Consider the following 17,674-nt stretch of genomic DNA (forward strand, 5'->3'; position numbering starts at 1 on the left):
CTGGATGAAGCACAAGCTGGAATCAAGACTGCCGTGGGAAATATCAATAACCTCAGATACTCAGATGACACTACCCTTATGGCAGAAAGTGAAGAGGAACTAAAAAGCCTCTTGAAGAAAGTGAAAGAGTAGAGTGAAAAAGCTGGCTTAAAACTCAACATTCAGAAAACTAAGATCATGGCATCTGGTCCCATCACTTCATGGGAAATAAACAGGGACACAATGTAAACAGTGAGAGACTGTATTTTGGGGGCTTCAAAATCTGCAGATGGTGACTGCAGCTATGAAATTAAAAGATGTTTGCTCATGGGAAGAAAAGTTATGACCAACCTAGACAGTATATTAAAAAGCAGAGACATTACTTGGCCGACAAAGGTCTATCTAGTTAAAGCTATGGTTTTTCCAGTGGTCATGTATGGATATGAGAGTTGGACTATAAAGAAAGCTGAGCACTTAAGAATTGATGCTTTTGAACTGTGGTGTTGGAGAAGACTCTTGAGAGTCCCTTGGACTGCAAGGAGATCAAACCTGTCAATCCTAAAGGAAATCAGTCCTGAGTATTTATTGGAAGGACTGATGCTGAAGCTCAAACTCCAATACTTTGGTCACCTGATACAAAGAACTGACTCACTGGAAAAACCCTTATGCTGGGAAAGATTGAAGGCAGGAGGAGAAGGGAACGACACAGGGTGGGATGGTTGGATGACATCACCAACTCGATGGACATGAGTTTAAGCAAGCTCTGGGAGTTGGTGATGGACAGGGAAGCCTGGCATGCTGCAGTCCATGGGGTCACAAAGAGTCAGACATGACTGAGCGACTGAACTGAACTGAATCACTCATAGTGCTGTATTAGTTAGTAAGGAGAATTATTAAAAATATAAAATAGAGTCCTTGTCTTCCAATATCTTTTGTTTCCTAAATCTCATCCATGTCATCTGGGGGTTTCTTTATATAAAGGTCTTATTTCCTAGTGTTTCTAAAACAGCAAAGCCAGAGGCATAAATAAGACATGCAGAGCAGCTCACAGGCAGCATGGAAAACTGCAGGAGGGGAGCATGAGTGAATTGGTTACGTATTGCAGCATAACACATGGCCCCAAACGGAGTGGCTTAAAACAACAAACCTTTATTATCTCACTTAGTTTCGGAAGGTCAGGAATCTGGGAGCAGCTTAGGTGGGTGGTTCCGGCTCAGGGTTTCTCAGGAAGTTTCGGTTAAATTGTTGACCGGGATGCAGTCATCTGAAAGCTTGCCTGGGGCTTGAGGAACTTAAGTTGACCCTTGAACAGTATGGGTTTGAACTGTGTGGGTCCACTTACGTGTGGCTTTTTAAAAACTACGCGTGGCTTTAAAAAATATTACAGTAATACGCAATCTGAGGTTGGTTGGATCTCTAGGCGTGAAACTGTAGCTATAACTACAGAGGGCTGCCTGTAAGTTACAGGTGAATTTTTGAACCACCCTCTCTCCCACATTGTTCGAGGGTCAACTGTGTTTCCAAGAGTGTTTATAGATGTTTGTAAGAGGCCTCAGTTCCTTAACAACAGGAATTTGAGAGTTCTCGTGACAAGGCAGATGGCTTCCCCCAAAGCGAGTTATCAAGAGCAAGCAAAAAGTTGCAGTGCTTTTTATGACCTAGCTCAGGGATTAACAAACTTTCTGAAAGGGCTAAATAATAACTATTTTAGGCTTACATGACATAGGGTTTGTGACTGCTTACCTCAGTTGTTTCAGTGCAAAGACAGGTACATACAATGTAAACAAATGGGGATACTTGTTCCAATACAACTTGATTCATAAAAATAGGTGGCCGGCCCACCTCTATAGTTTGCTAACCTCTGACCTGGTCTCCAAATCTGCATGCCCTCATTTTCCCTTTATTCATTCATTAGAAGCAAGTCATCAGGATCCAACCTACACTCAGGGGGAGAGGAATTGGGCTCTATCTCTTAAAAGGAAGGATAAAAGAATTTCTGAACATATCTTAAAACCAAAACAATGGGCTTAATGCACAGTAAGCGGAATATGGGTTAAATATTGCATTTGTTTCTTAGGTCTGCTGTAACAAATTATACAAACTGGGAGGCACAAAGCAACAGAAATTTACTCCCTCACAGTTCCTGAGACTAGATGTTCAAAATCAAGGTGTCAGCAGGGCCGCGGTCCCTCTGAAGGCTCTAAGGAAGAACGCTGCCTCTTGCTAACTTTCGGTGGCTCCTAGCAATCCCCGGTGTCCGTCGGCTGGTAGTTGTTTTAGTCCAGTCTCTACTGCTGTCATCACACGGCCTCCTCTCTGTGTGTACCTCGTGTGTCCTCTCCTCTTCTTATAAGGATACTGCTCATTGCGTTTAGACCAATGACCTCTTATCCAGGATGACCTCGTATTAATGCCAATATTATAACTACAGTCTATTTCCAAATAAGGTCATATTCTGAGGTTCCAGGTAAATATGAATTCCAGGGGAACACTATTCAACCCACCACAACACACAAGCGTGTCCCCTACTGAGTTCTCTGCCCTCAGTTCCTGCCACTCTGAGCTCTAGGTTCTAGTCAGAGTGAATGGCTTGTTCTCTTACTAGGCTACATGATCTTGCTATCGCTCTCCCTAGAGTACCCTTTCACCTCTTCCTCATTTCTACTTGTCCTTTAAGATTTCTAGAATATCCCTTCAGAAGTCCTTGTTTTGTATCCACAGATTTTACATTTTATAAGAAATGATACAACATTAATATGTAGAATGTGATCATTTAAAATATTAAAATAGCTAAAGGGAGTGCTAAAAAATATTAAAAAGATACAGCTAAACAGTCATAAGATGAAATAGAATACTAGAAAACATTTGATTAAACTAAAATCAGTCAATGGAAGAATATGAGGAAACAAAAAATAAATTTATTAATTAAAATTAAATAAATTTACATTAAAAATAAATAAAAAATAAAATAAAATCAATTAATCAGTCAATGGAAGAATATGAGGAAACAAAAAGCCTAGATGGGATAAACAGAAAACTAAACACAGAGTACACCTAAGTGCAACCATGTCAGAAACCACACTAAATGCAGATGAACTAGAAGGTAGAGACCAAGGCTGGATTTACAAAAAGGAAGATTCAATTGTATGTTATTTCTAAGAAATACAGCTCAAACATTAAAAGACAGACAATTTGAAAGTAAAAGGAGGGAATGATATACCATTCAAATACTAAGCATAAAAAAGCTGATGCAACTATTATCAGATAAAGTAGACTTCAAGACAAGGAGCATTAGCAGAGATAAAGAGGGAGAGTTAATAATATTAAGAGGGCCACTTCATCAAGAAGACATAATAATCCTAAATGTGGACACACTCAACATCAGAGCTTCAAAGCATGGAATGACAGAACTAACGAAATAGGTAAATCCACAATCAGAGATTTTAACACTCCTTTCTCAGTAATGGATATTTATAGAAGTAGACAAAAGAAACCTATCAGCAGATAGATTTAAATAGTACTATCAACCATCTTGCCCTAACCATCTTGCCTAACCTCATGGAACACTGCATTTAGCAACTGCAGAAAACGTGAAGTGAAAAGATAGCTACACTAACAAAGACCTTATTCTGAAACTTAAAGTGTTTCTTAATATTATTTCCAGACTGAAATCTTAAAAGAGTATGTTCACTGCCCATATACAAATTAAATCAGAGACATCAATAAAAGAAGTACTTTTATATATCAATAAAATACTTTTTAAAAATTCCTGTTCACTTCATACCTGTCAGAATCATCAAAACAACCACAAATAACAAATGTTGGTGAGGATACACAGAAAAGAGAATCTCTGTACACTGTTGGTAGCCACTCTGGAAAACAGTATGGAGGCTCCTCAAAAAACTAAAAATAGGACTGTCAAAAGATCCAGCATTTCCACTAGGTAGCTATATGAAAAAAACAAAAACACTAATTTGAAAAGATACATATACCCCAACGTTCATAGCAGCATTATTAACCAAGATATGGATGTAATCTGCCTTCTTCAACAGATGAATGGATGAAGATGTGGTATATATATATATACACACACACAATGGAATATTAGTCATAAGAAAGAAGGAAATTCTGCCATTTGCAACAATACAAATGGACCTAGAGAGCATTATGCTTTGTGAAATTGGAGAAAGACAATTATTGTATGTTATCATTTATATATGGAATCTTAAAAAAAGAAATTTTATCACAGAGATGGAAAGTATAAAAGAACAGTAAGAAGGAAATTCTAGAAATAAAACATAATTCATTAGATGGGCATAAAGGTCTTTCTATTGAGGGAAGGTAACTTCTCTACCAGTATGTAAGGTTTTCTGTATGTATGTAATGTTTTCTGTTCTTTATTCCATGAACCAGAACTATTAATATCCACTTATGGGTTGGTCATTTCCCATTTGCACTTATTGCTGTTAACATGTATCTCATGTGATTTCTTTAGAGTATTATGTGAAAACTTTATCCTTGAAACTTTCAACTGGAAAAAGTTCTGGCAAAATTATTTTTTCCTTCACAGTTTCCCAAAGCAGCCATATAAACCACTTTGCTTTTCATGTTTGTTCCTATGGACCTTATTGTCTAATCATTTTCCAGATAAGTGATTATAAGGCAGCCTTTTTCAGTTTTTCAATTAGTAACTTTTTATGGTCTTTCTTTGATGGGTTCGTTTCCTGGTTTATGATCCCCTAGACATTTTAGGGTTAGAGTCAGACACGACTGAGCGACTTCACTTTCACTTTCCACTTTCATGCCTTGGCGAAGGAAGTGACAACCCACTCCAGTGTTCTTGCCTGGAGAATCCCATGGACGGAGAAGCCTGGTAGGCTGCAGTCCATGGGGTCGCACAGAGTCGGGCACGACTGAAGCGACTTAGCAGCAGCGGCAGACATTTTAGGGAACTTTAAAGAGGAAAACTTACAGTTTCCTAGACGCTTGGCAGGCACTGTGGCCCCTACCTCCATTATCTTATTAAATTATGAAAGTTTTTCAGGTCAATCGAAAGACAGTCTAGAGGTAGGGTTCAGTAGCTTTTAAAATAAAATAAAATTAGAAAAAAAAAAAAAAAAAACTTCCATTCTGATTATAATAAAGGATCAGGCTGCTAGAAAGAGATCAAGTTTCTTTCAGCTCCCAGGTCCAGGTTAATAAGCAGTAGAGTTATATAAACATCGTTCCATTTAACTCCCCATGATCCCTAGGTACCTTCTGAGGTAGGGCTTACCTTTTTGTTTATACTGTTATTACACAGACTAAAAACTGGTTTTCAATTTCTAATGTAAAATTCTTCTGTCATCTATGATGTTATCCTATGTCCAAGCATTTGCCCAAGTATATATCTCCCTTGCCAGTTTTTTGATGAGGTGTGTCATAAAGTACTGCAAAGGGTGTGTTTACTTTGTGTTGTATTTATTGAGAAGCATAAAAAAGGTTGCTCTATACTTTGCAGGTGTTCCATCATTTCTTTGATGTCTGTGGAACAAGCTGTGCAAATTGTTGCTGCCAAGTTTGTATTGCAAATGTATTTTGAAATGAATTTTACCAGGATCCATCACACCATTTTACTATGGAAACACTGGTAAACATCTCACAACATGGCATTCAAGATTTAGTCCTTAAATTCTTGAGTAATGCTTAAAGTAGTATATTTTATTATCTCGTTATGATTATATTTGGTATTCTGTGAAGAAGGCAGAGTGAGATATTATCACCTCACTTTCAGATGAGGAAGTTGAGACATGAACAGAGCTGATTAAATGAGATAGCACACAAGAAAAGTATCTGTGACAGTCTGGTATGTGTGTATACATGTGTGTGTACATATACGTGAATGTATACACACAAATATATATTTTATGTGTATATTTTTTTTTCCTGCAAAATGAGGGTCAGGGCAATAATTTCTTTCTTTACAAGAATATATTTATTTACTACCAAAAAACAATTTAATGTCATATCTAAAATTAAAGCTTCTTAATATCTAGTCACAGCTTCCATGGTGGCTCAGATGGTAAAGAATCCACCTGCAAAGCAGGAGGCCCATGTTTGATCCCTGCATTGGGAAGATTCCCTGGAAAAGGAAATGGCAACTCACTTCAGTATTCTTGCCTGGGAAATCCCATGGACAGAGGAGCCTGGTGGGCTACATGCAGTCCATGGGGGTCTCAAAGAGTTGGAAATGACTGAACAACTAACACTTCAATGTCCAGTCATATACAGTCCTTCCACAGATAGAGCTCTGTTCTGATGTCATAGATAACATTTCCATATCTGGCTATGAGTTTTCTGCATTTAGGATAAATTTTAGATAATATATACTATAATAGTCAATTTTTAAAATATAATTTTAAAATATAATTCAAAGACATTATAGGGCTACTTCTTTAAACTTTCATATATATATTTCTACTGACATCACAACATTATTTGACTTCTTCCTAAGATCTCTTTCCCTGAATAGCCTTTAGGTAAATTATGGTTTAATTAAAACTTGAGGTTGATTTCCTTCTACTTTCTTTTTTGGTTCTTCTCCTACTTCTTAGGTGATAATCCACATTCCATAAAAATCAGTTCATGGGCAGAAACAACAGGAAGAGGAATGTGATTAGGACAGTGAACTATGAGTCAGAGACTAGGAATTCCATAGACAGGAGGGAAAAAACCTTCAAGCTGGGAACTGGGATTACTATAGGAGTTTACCAACTCCTAAGCCTCTGAGAGAAGCAAGGGCTTAACAACTTGGAGTTTGCCAGGCAATGAGTTAGCAGGGCAAAGCAGGCCAAACAATCATATGGGATCAGTAGCAGGCAGAATGCAAAATGCTTAGTACTCTTAGTCACTCTTTATTCGTCTTACTATAGTGAATTTCAGTCTAATGTGATACTAGCCCAAAATCCTACCAGTTGTAACAACTGTAAAAGTTGGCTGGCTGAACAGTCGTTATGGGATGAGAAGTGATCACAGCTCTTTTGGCAGAAGGGTTTTCTTTACTATGTTGAAATGGATGAAATTACAGTGATTCACATCAAAGAGGGAGAAAGTGATCATTAACTTATTACAACTCTCAAAAATAGTATGTTTTGAGGAGAGGACCAAAGCAATCCTTCTTCAAGTCTATCCTATGCCATACTCACTACTGTATTTTAATGTTCTAGATGAAAAAGGCTTATGTGGTCAAACATGCTGAGAAATGCTGCATGACCTTCTTACTAGAAATGTTAATAAAATCCTGAGAAGTCTTGCAGTAAGAATATAAGCTCTTTTAATTTTATTCAATGTACTTTTATGATTAATGCTTTTAGTGTCCCACTAAAGAAACCTTTGCATACTCCAAGGCTGCAAATACACTTTTCTTTGTTTTTCCTAGTTTTTGGTTCTGAGTTTTGTATTTAGATTTATGGTCCATATCTATCTAATTTTTATGTATAAAGTGAGAAAGATGTGGAGGATGTGAAGATGTGAATCAAATCCACTTCAACCAGCAACATGTTTAGAAAGACTATCTTTTTCCCATTTAATTTATTTGCCACCTTGATAAAAAATCGTATACATGTGACCTATTTCTGGATTGCCTGTTCTGTTCCACTGATATTATTCATCTATTCTTAGAGTAATACTTGATTAACTGTAACTTTTAAGTCTTGAATCACATATTATAAATCTCTCACCTTGTTGTTTTTTTTCCCAAGATTGTTTTAGCTCTTCTATATCCATTGCATTTCCAAATATATTTTAGAATCGGCTTGACAATGCCTGCTAGAATTCTGACAGAGATTTCATTGACTCTATAGATCAATTTCAGGAGGATTGGCATTTCAACAGTTCTGAGTTCTATAATCCATGATCATGGTATGGTTTACCCTTGAACAACACAGGTTTGAACTGAGTGGATCCATTTATACTTGAGTTTTTTTTTTCAGTAGTAAATGCAATAGTACTACATGATCTGAGGTTGGTTGAATCTGCAGATTTGGAACTCAGAGGGATGAACTGTGTATGTGGAGGATTGACTATACATTACATGTAGATGTTCAACTGCACAAGGGTCATCAGCACTACTAATGCCTACATTGTTCAAGGGTTAACTGTATATATATATATATACATATATACAGACCTATATATATATAGGACTTTTAATTTTGATCTTCAGTTTTTCTCAGAAATGTTTTGTAGTTCTCAGTATAGATGTCTTGTGTTCTTTTAAATATTTATTTCTATGTGTTTGGTAATTTAATGGTGATATTTGCTTTTATTTTTTCATTGTTTTAGCTGTTCTAATTATTTCAAATACAATTTTTATATTGATTATAACCTGTGGCCTAATTAAATTCTTTAATTAGTTGAAATCATTTTTTATAGCTTCTATAAGACTTTCTATGTATACAATCTTTCTGTGTGTGAATCATGATAGTTTTGCCTCCTTTCTGAAATTTGGCTTTTATTTCTTTTCCTTGCCTTATCACAGTGGCCTTATACTAAGCATGTAATATACATCATCTCATTTAATCTTCATAACAACTCAATTTTACTCCTATTTTACAGATAAGAAAACCAAGGCCCAGAAATGTTCAGTAATTTGCCCAATCAATATTGCACACCTATCAACTGATCTTCAAGAAGGTAATGGCAACCCACTCCAGTATGCTTACCTGGAGAACTCCATGGACAGAGGAACCTGGCAGGCTATGGTCCATGGGTTGCAAAGAGTCAGACACGACAGAGAATAACACACACACACAAACACACATCAACAGACCTAGAGTTCAAACCTAGGCACTCTTACTCCAAACCTGTATTTATGACTACTTCTACCTACTTATGAGTAGCTTCTAAATTCGGAAAACTCAGAGGCACAAAAGCAAAAAATATTTTCAAATTAATAATAGAAAAACTCCTACTAAGGACAAATATATAAATAGTTCACACACACACAAAAGGCAGTTTCTTTTGAACATGAAGATACTCAACCCTACTCAAAATGAGAGAAATGAAAATTAAAACAATGCTAAAATGGTATAGCCACTATGAAAACAGTATGGTGGTTTCTCAGAAAATAGAATTGCCATATGATCCAGTAATCCCACTTTTGGGTTTATCTATAGATGGATAAACAAAATGTGATATCTACAACACAATGGAACGTTTGAACGTTATTCAGCCTTAAAAAGGAAGGAAATCTTGTCATTTGCTACAACATGGATGAACTTTGAACACATTATGTTAAGTGAAACAAGCCTCACAAAAAACCAAAAAGTGTTACTATCTGTAAAACAGACAGTCAGAATTTGCTGTATGAGGCAGGGAACCCAAAGCTGATGCTCTGTGACAACCTAGAGGGGTGAGATGGGGAGGGAGGTGGGAGCAAGGTTCAGGAGAGAGGGGACATATGTATACCTTTGGCTGATTCATGTTGATCTATGGCAGAAACCATCACAACATTGCAATTACCCTCCAATTAAAAATTAAATTGAGAAAGACAAAAAACTGTATGATTCCACTTATATGAAGTATCTATGCTAGTCAGATTCACAGAAAGTAGAATGGTGGTTGTTAGGAAATGGGGGAGAGGAAAATGGAGAGTTGCCATTTAATAGGTAAAGAGTTTTGGTTTTACAAGATGAAAAAGTTCTAGAGATTTGTTTCATAACAATGTTAAAGTACTTAAAACTAATGATTTGTACACTTAAAAATGGTTACGATGATAAATGTTACATTTTTTAAAATCACAATTTAAAATTTTTAAATTGTTTTGAAAACTTTAACACAAATTTTATTATGAATTCTTAAAAAAAAAAAACTATGCTGAAACCAGTTTTTAAGTTATCAGATTGGCAAAAATCTGAAAGTCTGATAACTCTCTTATATGTTTGTTGCTGGGGGAATACAAATAGAAACAATCCCTATGGAGTGCAATTAGGCAATAGCCATGACATCTTTTGATCTAGCGTTTCTACTCTGGTGAATTTAATCATTCAGATAAACTGTAAGAATATATGGGATGATTCACAAGATTGTGAATTTCAGCATTGTTTACAAAAGAAAAATATTGGAAATAACCAAAATGCCCGTTACTGGATGATTGGTTTTTCGTTGTTGTTTAGTCGTTAAGTCGTGTCTGACTCTTTGTGACTCTGTGGACCGTAGCCTGCCAGGCTCCTCTGTCCGTGGGATTTTCTGGGCAAGAATATTGGTGTGCGCTGCCATTTCCTTTTCCAGGGGATCTTCCCGACCCAGGGATGGAACCCACATCTTCTGCATTGGCAGGCAGGTTCTTTACCACTGAGCCAGCAGACATCTATACAATGGAATACTATGCAGCTATTTTAAAATGAGAATGCTTGTCATGTACTGATATGGAAAGAGGTTCAACATATAAGTGATAAAATTAACTGTATATATAATAGTATATGTAAAAAGGAGGAAAGTAGGAATCTATTTATAATTTTATAATTCCTTGATATATAAAGAAACTCTAGATATAGGAAAAGAATAATAATAAAATATAGTAATAGTAATAAAAATTATAATAGTGATTTGGCGGTCCTGAATGGGAACTGAATGGATAGGGGACTGGGGTGGGAAGATTTCAAAATAACTTTTTAATATGTTTTGGTCTTGGAACCATGTGAATATATCACCTATTCAAAAAACTCAATGAAAATTCCTGTGTGTGTGTGTGTGTGTGTGTGTGCTTAGTTCCTCAGTCATGTCTGACTTGGCCACTCCATGGACTGTAGCCCTCCAGGCTCCTCTGTCCATGGGATTCTCCAGCAAGAATACTGGAGTGGAGTTCTATGCTTAAAAATAAATTTTAGTGGTACCAACTGATATTAAATTATTCATAAAACAGATGTTTACCAAGTATATACTGTATGTCCAGTGGGCACTATTTGGGGCACTGGCAATATAGCACTGAACAAGATGTAGTTCTTGCCCCTCATAGAACTTCTATTCTAGTGGGAAAGACTATATATTTTACTGATAAATTATTTAAGAAAAGTAAATCAGGATGAAGGAAAAAGCAGCAATGTAGCAGAAGTGAGGTGGTGGTGCCTCTGAGGAGGAGGTATCTGAGTAGAAACCTGAATGGAAAGAAGGCAGAAATTCTGCAGGGGAAAGTTTTCCTGGCAGGGCAGCACATGCCCTGGGGCAGGAACATGCTTGATGTGTTCTAGAAATAGCAAGACATTTATGTAGCTGGAGCAAACTTTGTGAAGTGAATGAAGTAGGCCATGATGTTCAACAGGTGGTCAGAAAGCAGATCATACAGGCTTCATGGGGTATGTGCAATGGTCTGGGTGTGAAAGACAGCTACCGGAGGTTTTTAAAAAAAACCTGACAGTATCTTGGTTAAGATTAAGCCCGGGCACACCTGTGTGTTCTTCCAGGTGGTTAAAGGACCGAAATACTTCAAATACGGTTAGTAAACAGCTGCTTCCCTGGTAATAGTGTCACCTGCCATACTGGCTTCTCTTCCAGGACACCCAACCCCCGCCCCTCCTCCATGAACTGATTACTAAATAAGTAAACCGGTCCAGCAATAGCTACTGAGTTGGCAAAGTTTTAATCAGCTCAGGAACCTAGAATCATTGCAGTTCAGCCGTCTACAGGATGAACCAACGTCTCAGTTTATTACAGTCCTAGAACCTGCCTAGGACAGGGTCTTGGGCTTCTATCCCACCAAGGGCCAGCTGGGGCCCAGTACTGCCACGTGGGCTGTCACTCAAGTCCAGCAGGAATAAGAGGCAGACTAGAAAAATAAACTGAACGTCCCTGAGGTCTGAGGCAAAGCCAGAGCAAAGGGGAAACCCAGAGTACTTCCGTATAAACAATCAGTACTTCCTGAATGATCTGAAAGGCTACTGGCCCACAGCCAGCCTTTATAACTTTTATATAATATATTAACCGCATCAAAATTTGTTTCTCTGTTCAAAGTTATACCATTTTCCAGTACCAAGATTTTTTTTTCCAGATATATCGTGGCAAAAGGGAAATAGAAAATAACAACCTCTCTAGCACCAAATGCAACCTTAACACTCTCATAGCTGCACTCAATAGAGTCAATGTTTGTATAACAATGCGTACTTCCTGGAATCCCAGTACCAAAGCAGAACTACAACAGCTGAACTGCAACAATTTTAACTTCAAATATGAAATTTATTTTACATAGGACAGTATGGGGAATTTAGTCTGGAAAATTAGTACATATGTCAAAGTCTTAAAAAACATATTTCTCCAAAGTTGCAAGAAATTTCTAAGGCTGCTTGCCATTTCCATCCATTTCACAAAGTTCCTCCTCTTTGAAAATACACTCTGTTGCTCTTAAATTTAGGATCCCAATATCTGATTAAATCACGTTAGTTCTATTTAGTTCTCATTCATTTGATTTCTTTGAACATCAAAAGCTCCAGTTTAATTACCTGAGAGACTACTAAATATTTGCTAACATAATCTTGTAACAAGAGCCTAAACTAAAGAGACAGCAACCATTAAGAACATCAGGGAGAAATTTCAGCACTACTTGGAAATAATCAATCTTTGGGCACTAGATATATATTCCATCACTTTTACTTTCTGACCGTAAGCACCTTTACTCAATCAAAGACAAGACATTAAAAGTCATCTCATGCAAGCAGGAGGACCTGTGTTAGCAGAATACTTGCTGAAAGACTTTAGGACTTTCCTTTTCTTAAAAAATAGTATACAAGATTTAGTACCTTAATTTAATCTTAGAAATTGTTTCCACCATGCTTTCATATTCAAATATCAAAATATTTAAAAAAAAAGTACTTACACTGCAGCAACCTGAAGTCGGATCAGACAGCATGAAACTACCAGCAGCTGCCTGCTTCCTCACAGACTAAACTTTGTTCCCTTCCTGGCTGGTTCTGGATCAGGTTCACTGATACACATTTACCATGGCCTTGGAAGCTACCACCCAACAAGGTGGGAGGGTTTGTTCATTAAACTTCTGCTTGATAACCACCTATCAGCAACTTCTCAGAGGTTTACCTGGACATGTTTAAAGAGGCAAATTTATGGAAGATTACAGAGAAAGCCTGAAGAGTCTCCTAATCTCTGATGGCTGGGTTTTGGTTTCAGAGGGAATTTCCCTATGTTCCTAGAAAAACCAAACCAACCAACCAACACAATAATCCTCTGGGATTCAAAAATCTTGCTTCATAAAAGTTCTCCCACCTCCTCAGAGTGCATACATGGTATAATCATGGCAGAAAGAGGCCAGAAAGTTGCTTTTCTATTATAGTTCCCCGTCACCTCCATTCGCCCCAGCTCTTTCACTAGTTGGGAAACAATGCAGAGTTCTTATTAAACGTAGTGCTTTCTGACATTGAAACCACTTGCTGATCTAATGTAAAGTGAGAACTTAAGACCCCCCCGTCCCTGCCAAATTCTGCTCTTCACAAGATAAAATATTATGCTGCATCATCCCTTTCCACATCCCTAAGCTTCTTTCCCTCTGAGCTACTATATTTCTATAATTTGTAGCATTAGCCTTTGGAGCAAAAACCATTTACTATGTATTTAACTACACTAATCACTTTATAAACATTATCTTATTCTCTCCTAAGCAATATATTTGGAATCATCTTCAATTCTTCTTAGTCTGATTCTTGTTCCTAATTTGGCCCCTTCACTATCTTGGTGATCCTCTGCAATAAGCACTGTGGCAGGCAGAATAATGACCTCCTCCACAGATGTTCATTCCCTAATCACTGGAATCTGTTACCTTACACAGCCAAGGGACTCTGTAGATGCAGTTAAGGTTAAGAGACAGGGAGATTATCTGGATATGTCCAATTTTTCCCAGCTTTGGTAAGAGAGAGGCAATGTGAGGGCTTGACTTGCTCTTGCTGGCTTAAGGAGGAGGAAGGGGGCTGATAGAAGCTGGAAATGGCCAGAGGAAACACATACCTCCCTAGAGCCTCTGGAAAGGGACATGGCCTGAAAAAACTTTGGTTTTAGCCTCACGAGACCCACATTGGATTTTTGACTTACAGAACTGTTAGATAATAAATTTGTGTTGTTTTAAACCACTAAGCTTGTGACCACTTTTTATGGCAGCAATAGAAATATAGGTAATTTAATTTCAAAATGTCTTTTTGAAAACATAAACCCCAAACTGATAGAATATGCCAAATGAAGTCTGATGAAGAAAAAAAAAATACTTAAAACTTTGTTTTTAAAAATCTGACAAACTTGGTAGCTTGCTTTTTTTTTCTTTATAACTTTTTATTTTGTATTGAGGTATAGCCAATTAACAATGTTGTGATAGCTTCAGGTGAACAGTGAAGGGACTCAGCCATACATATACATGTGTCCATTCTCCCCCAAACTCCCCTTCCATCCAGGCTGCCATATAACACTGAGCAGAGTTCCATGTGCTATACAATAAGTCTTTGTTGGTTATCCATTTTAAATATAGCAGTGTGTACAGGTCCATCCCAAACTCCATAAGTATCCATTCACCCCATCCTCCCCCCCTTAGCCCATCCTTCTAATATTAAGGTAATTTTGAATCATGCCTCTGTACTCTGTCATCAGAAATATCTTTTTAACCCTAACTGCACTGGCTTCATCTCCATGTATTTACCAAGTTATCAATAAATAAACACTGAGTAATCAAGATCAAGAACAGAATTCTGAAACAGAGAACAGAGTCCTGTTATTAGAGATCTTCAATTTGACCTTGGTCCATAAATCAATACTCTCTGGGTACACAAGTCTGATTAGCTATAAAAACACTTACTTTCATGTAGCCTATACTGTTTTTAACTTCTCAAGCATATCAGAAGGATAAAATCAATGCCTTAATAAATAAAGGTGTGTCTACAGCATACCAATCCACTAGAACGCTTCTGGAAATGGAGATGCGGTTAGTTTGATGTCAGCAGTTTTTCTGTTTTTCAGTGCTGTCTCAGTGATTATCATTTTCTTTTATAAGAGTTTACAAACTATCAATTAATTATTCTTTCCAGAAGTCTACTTGAAATTAAAAGGAAGTTTTCCCAGTTGTAGAAGTGAAAACAATCTCTGTCTTGAAGACATAGTGGAGGGAGGAGATGGGGGCCACTATGAAAGAAGGCTGGGGTGAGGACTGTGTGCCCTTGTAAGAGTATAAAACCCAGACTCGTCAGAGCAGTAGTGATTGTTGGAAGGTAGTGTGAAACTAGGGTTGAGACATATGATGTAAAGTCTTGAAAAGGGAACTAGGATTTACACTTAATATATTAGAAAATAGGTAAAACAAATATTTTAAAGAAGGAAAATAAAATTATGAGTACATTAATAATCAAATTGAAAAATGAGCAAAGTTATATGAACAGTTCACAAAAGAAGAAATATAAATGGCTCTTAAATATATAGAAAGACTCTCTACCTCATTCATTAAAAGAGAAACACAGTTCAAAATACAATGACATCTTAACCTATCAAACTGGCAAAATTCAAAGTCACATAAGGCACAGTGTTGGTGAAGTTATGGGTAAATAATGGAGGATAAATTGGTAAAACCACTGAAAAGCAAATTGGCAATCAAATTATGAATACATATCCCCTCTGACCGAACAATAACTAAAAAAATACATATATAAAATGATAATGTGTCCATAAATATTCACTGCAGCACTGTTTGCAAAAGTTAAAGATGTTAATGAGAAGGGAACTGGTAAATTATAGTGCAGATACCCAGTAGAATAAGAAAACAAGGCATATTTATGTTGCTGATAAAGAATGATCAAGCTGTATTAAGTTTAAAAAGGTACAGTACAGAGCACTATATGTAGGATGCAACTATTTGCGTGTGTATGTTTGACAGAGAGAGACAAACAGAATACACTGAAAATCTCTGTGGAAGAACATCCAAGAATCCAGAAACAGTGGGTTCTCTCTAGGGAAGGGGCTGGTAGCTATGGTTCAAAGGTGGGAAGGAGACTTATGCATCCTTTTGTCCTTTCTGAATTTTTACCCAAGCCGATGTTACCTACTTAAAAATATAGATATGCTAAGTGGCAATATGGCATCCTGGAAAAGAAAAAGTAGAGTGGTAAAAATCTGGCAAAAAACAAATAAAGTCTGGATTCTAGTTATAGTCACGTACCCCTGTTAATTTCTTAATTTTGACAAATGAGCCATGGTTAAGTTACATAAGATGTTACCATCTGAGAAACTAGGTGAAGGTACTATTTTTCCAACTTTTCTGTAAATCTAAAACTACTCCCTAAATAAAAAGTTTATTAAAACAAGAAACATTTAACAAGTTAATAGGGCAGCTATGGTAGAAATGGCTTGGAGAGAGGACAGATTAGAAGCAAAGAGGCCAGATGCAAAACTGTGGGAGTAATCCTGGCATGAGGTGATGAAGGCCTGCCTGAGGGTAAAAGTCATGAAAACACAATGAAAAGAACTAACATAGATATAATATATTTCAGAAGAAAAAAAATCAAATATTTGCAGTAGTGGAGAGAGATAAGAATAATGAAACTAGGGACAAAAGATGAAAATTGGAAAAGGAAGCTGGTTTGAAGGGGAATGAGATGCATGTAATTAATTCATTCAGCAAATATTTGTTGGTACTTACTACGCCAGGCACTATGCAAGGCACTGGGGATGTGAGAGTGACCCTAAATGTTTTAGTTCGATTGTCCAAAAGGCCTCTGAATATCAGAGGATGAGAGTTCAGGGGAGAGGACAGACTGGGATAGCTGAGAGAGGTGACAGAGTGAGGAAGGAGAGGCCAAAGGTGAGCCGCAGAACAGAAACACAATTGGGGAAAGAGCATAGAAGCAAAGAAGACAGGGAAGGAACGGACAGAGGCTTTTGAGAACAAGCATGGTGAGGTAACTTCTGGGAAACGAAGATAAAAGATCAAAGAAGTATTCCATCAAATGTACTGTACAAGAAATGAGGATATACAAAAGACCACAACACGACGGGTTAAAGAGAGAGAACTGATGGCAAAGGAGGTCACTCAGGAGACCTTTTCACTTTCAGAGAAGCCTAAATGGAACCCAGATCACAGAAATCGAAGTTTTCTTAGAAGAGAGCAATTCTGAGTCAAAGGCCTTCAAGAAATGGGATTCCATTTATTATCATGCTTCTCAAACTGGGTATACGAAGCTACGGCATAGATTGTTTTGTAGAATCAGCTTCATTGGAGGAAAATATACAAACAGGAGAGAAGAATGCAAAATTTGCATATGTTTCTAAAATTCAAACAGTTCCTAAAATTTCAAGCATGGGAGTCACCTTCTTCTCTTAGGGCTACAAATACACTCACCCCTTCCATAAAGGGGTACTTGGGCAGAAATTTGAGAAGCACCTATATAATGGTCAGCTATCCTGAAATGTGGTCTTGCTACTAAAACTCAAGATAACCATAATTTTAAAAATAACTCAGTGAACTATGGCCCCACATGGCAAATTACAATAAACATTTCACATTCAAAGAAGAAAAATAATGAACAAAATATTGGATTTATATTTGCCATTATTTGATATTTCTATTCATGTAACATATATTATTTATCTTTTATGTTTATAGGTAAGCTTGGCTACATTCTGAGAAGGAAGTCACATTGTCAACTATACTTAGATGCTTTATCAATGTTATTTGAGAATGATG

The 17,674-nt window shown here is 37.0% G+C and overlaps 1 protein-coding gene across 3 annotated transcripts in view; it reads right to left on the minus strand.

Moving 5' to 3' along the window:
* The window catches only part of MAP3K13 (mitogen-activated protein kinase kinase kinase 13), a 161,752-nt gene that overhangs the window by 117,467 nt on the left and 26,611 nt on the right, over window positions 1–17,674 (minus strand). The window contains exon 1 of one of the 3 annotated variants that reach the window (XM_027538988.1): window positions 12,827–12,917. The exons of the other annotated variants lie outside the window; for them this stretch is intronic. The gene's annotated coding sequence lies outside the window, so the exon portion shown is untranslated. Of the gene's footprint in view, window positions 1–12,826; window positions 12,918–17,674 lie in introns of those variants that run through there. 3 annotated transcript variants of the gene reach the window in all.

This window comes from Bos indicus x Bos taurus, chromosome 1 (assembly GCF_003369695.1).
Source record: "Bos indicus x Bos taurus breed Angus x Brahman F1 hybrid chromosome 1, Bos_hybrid_MaternalHap_v2.0, whole genome shotgun sequence".
NCBI lineage: Eukaryota > Metazoa > Chordata > Mammalia > Artiodactyla > Bovidae > Bos > Bos indicus x Bos taurus.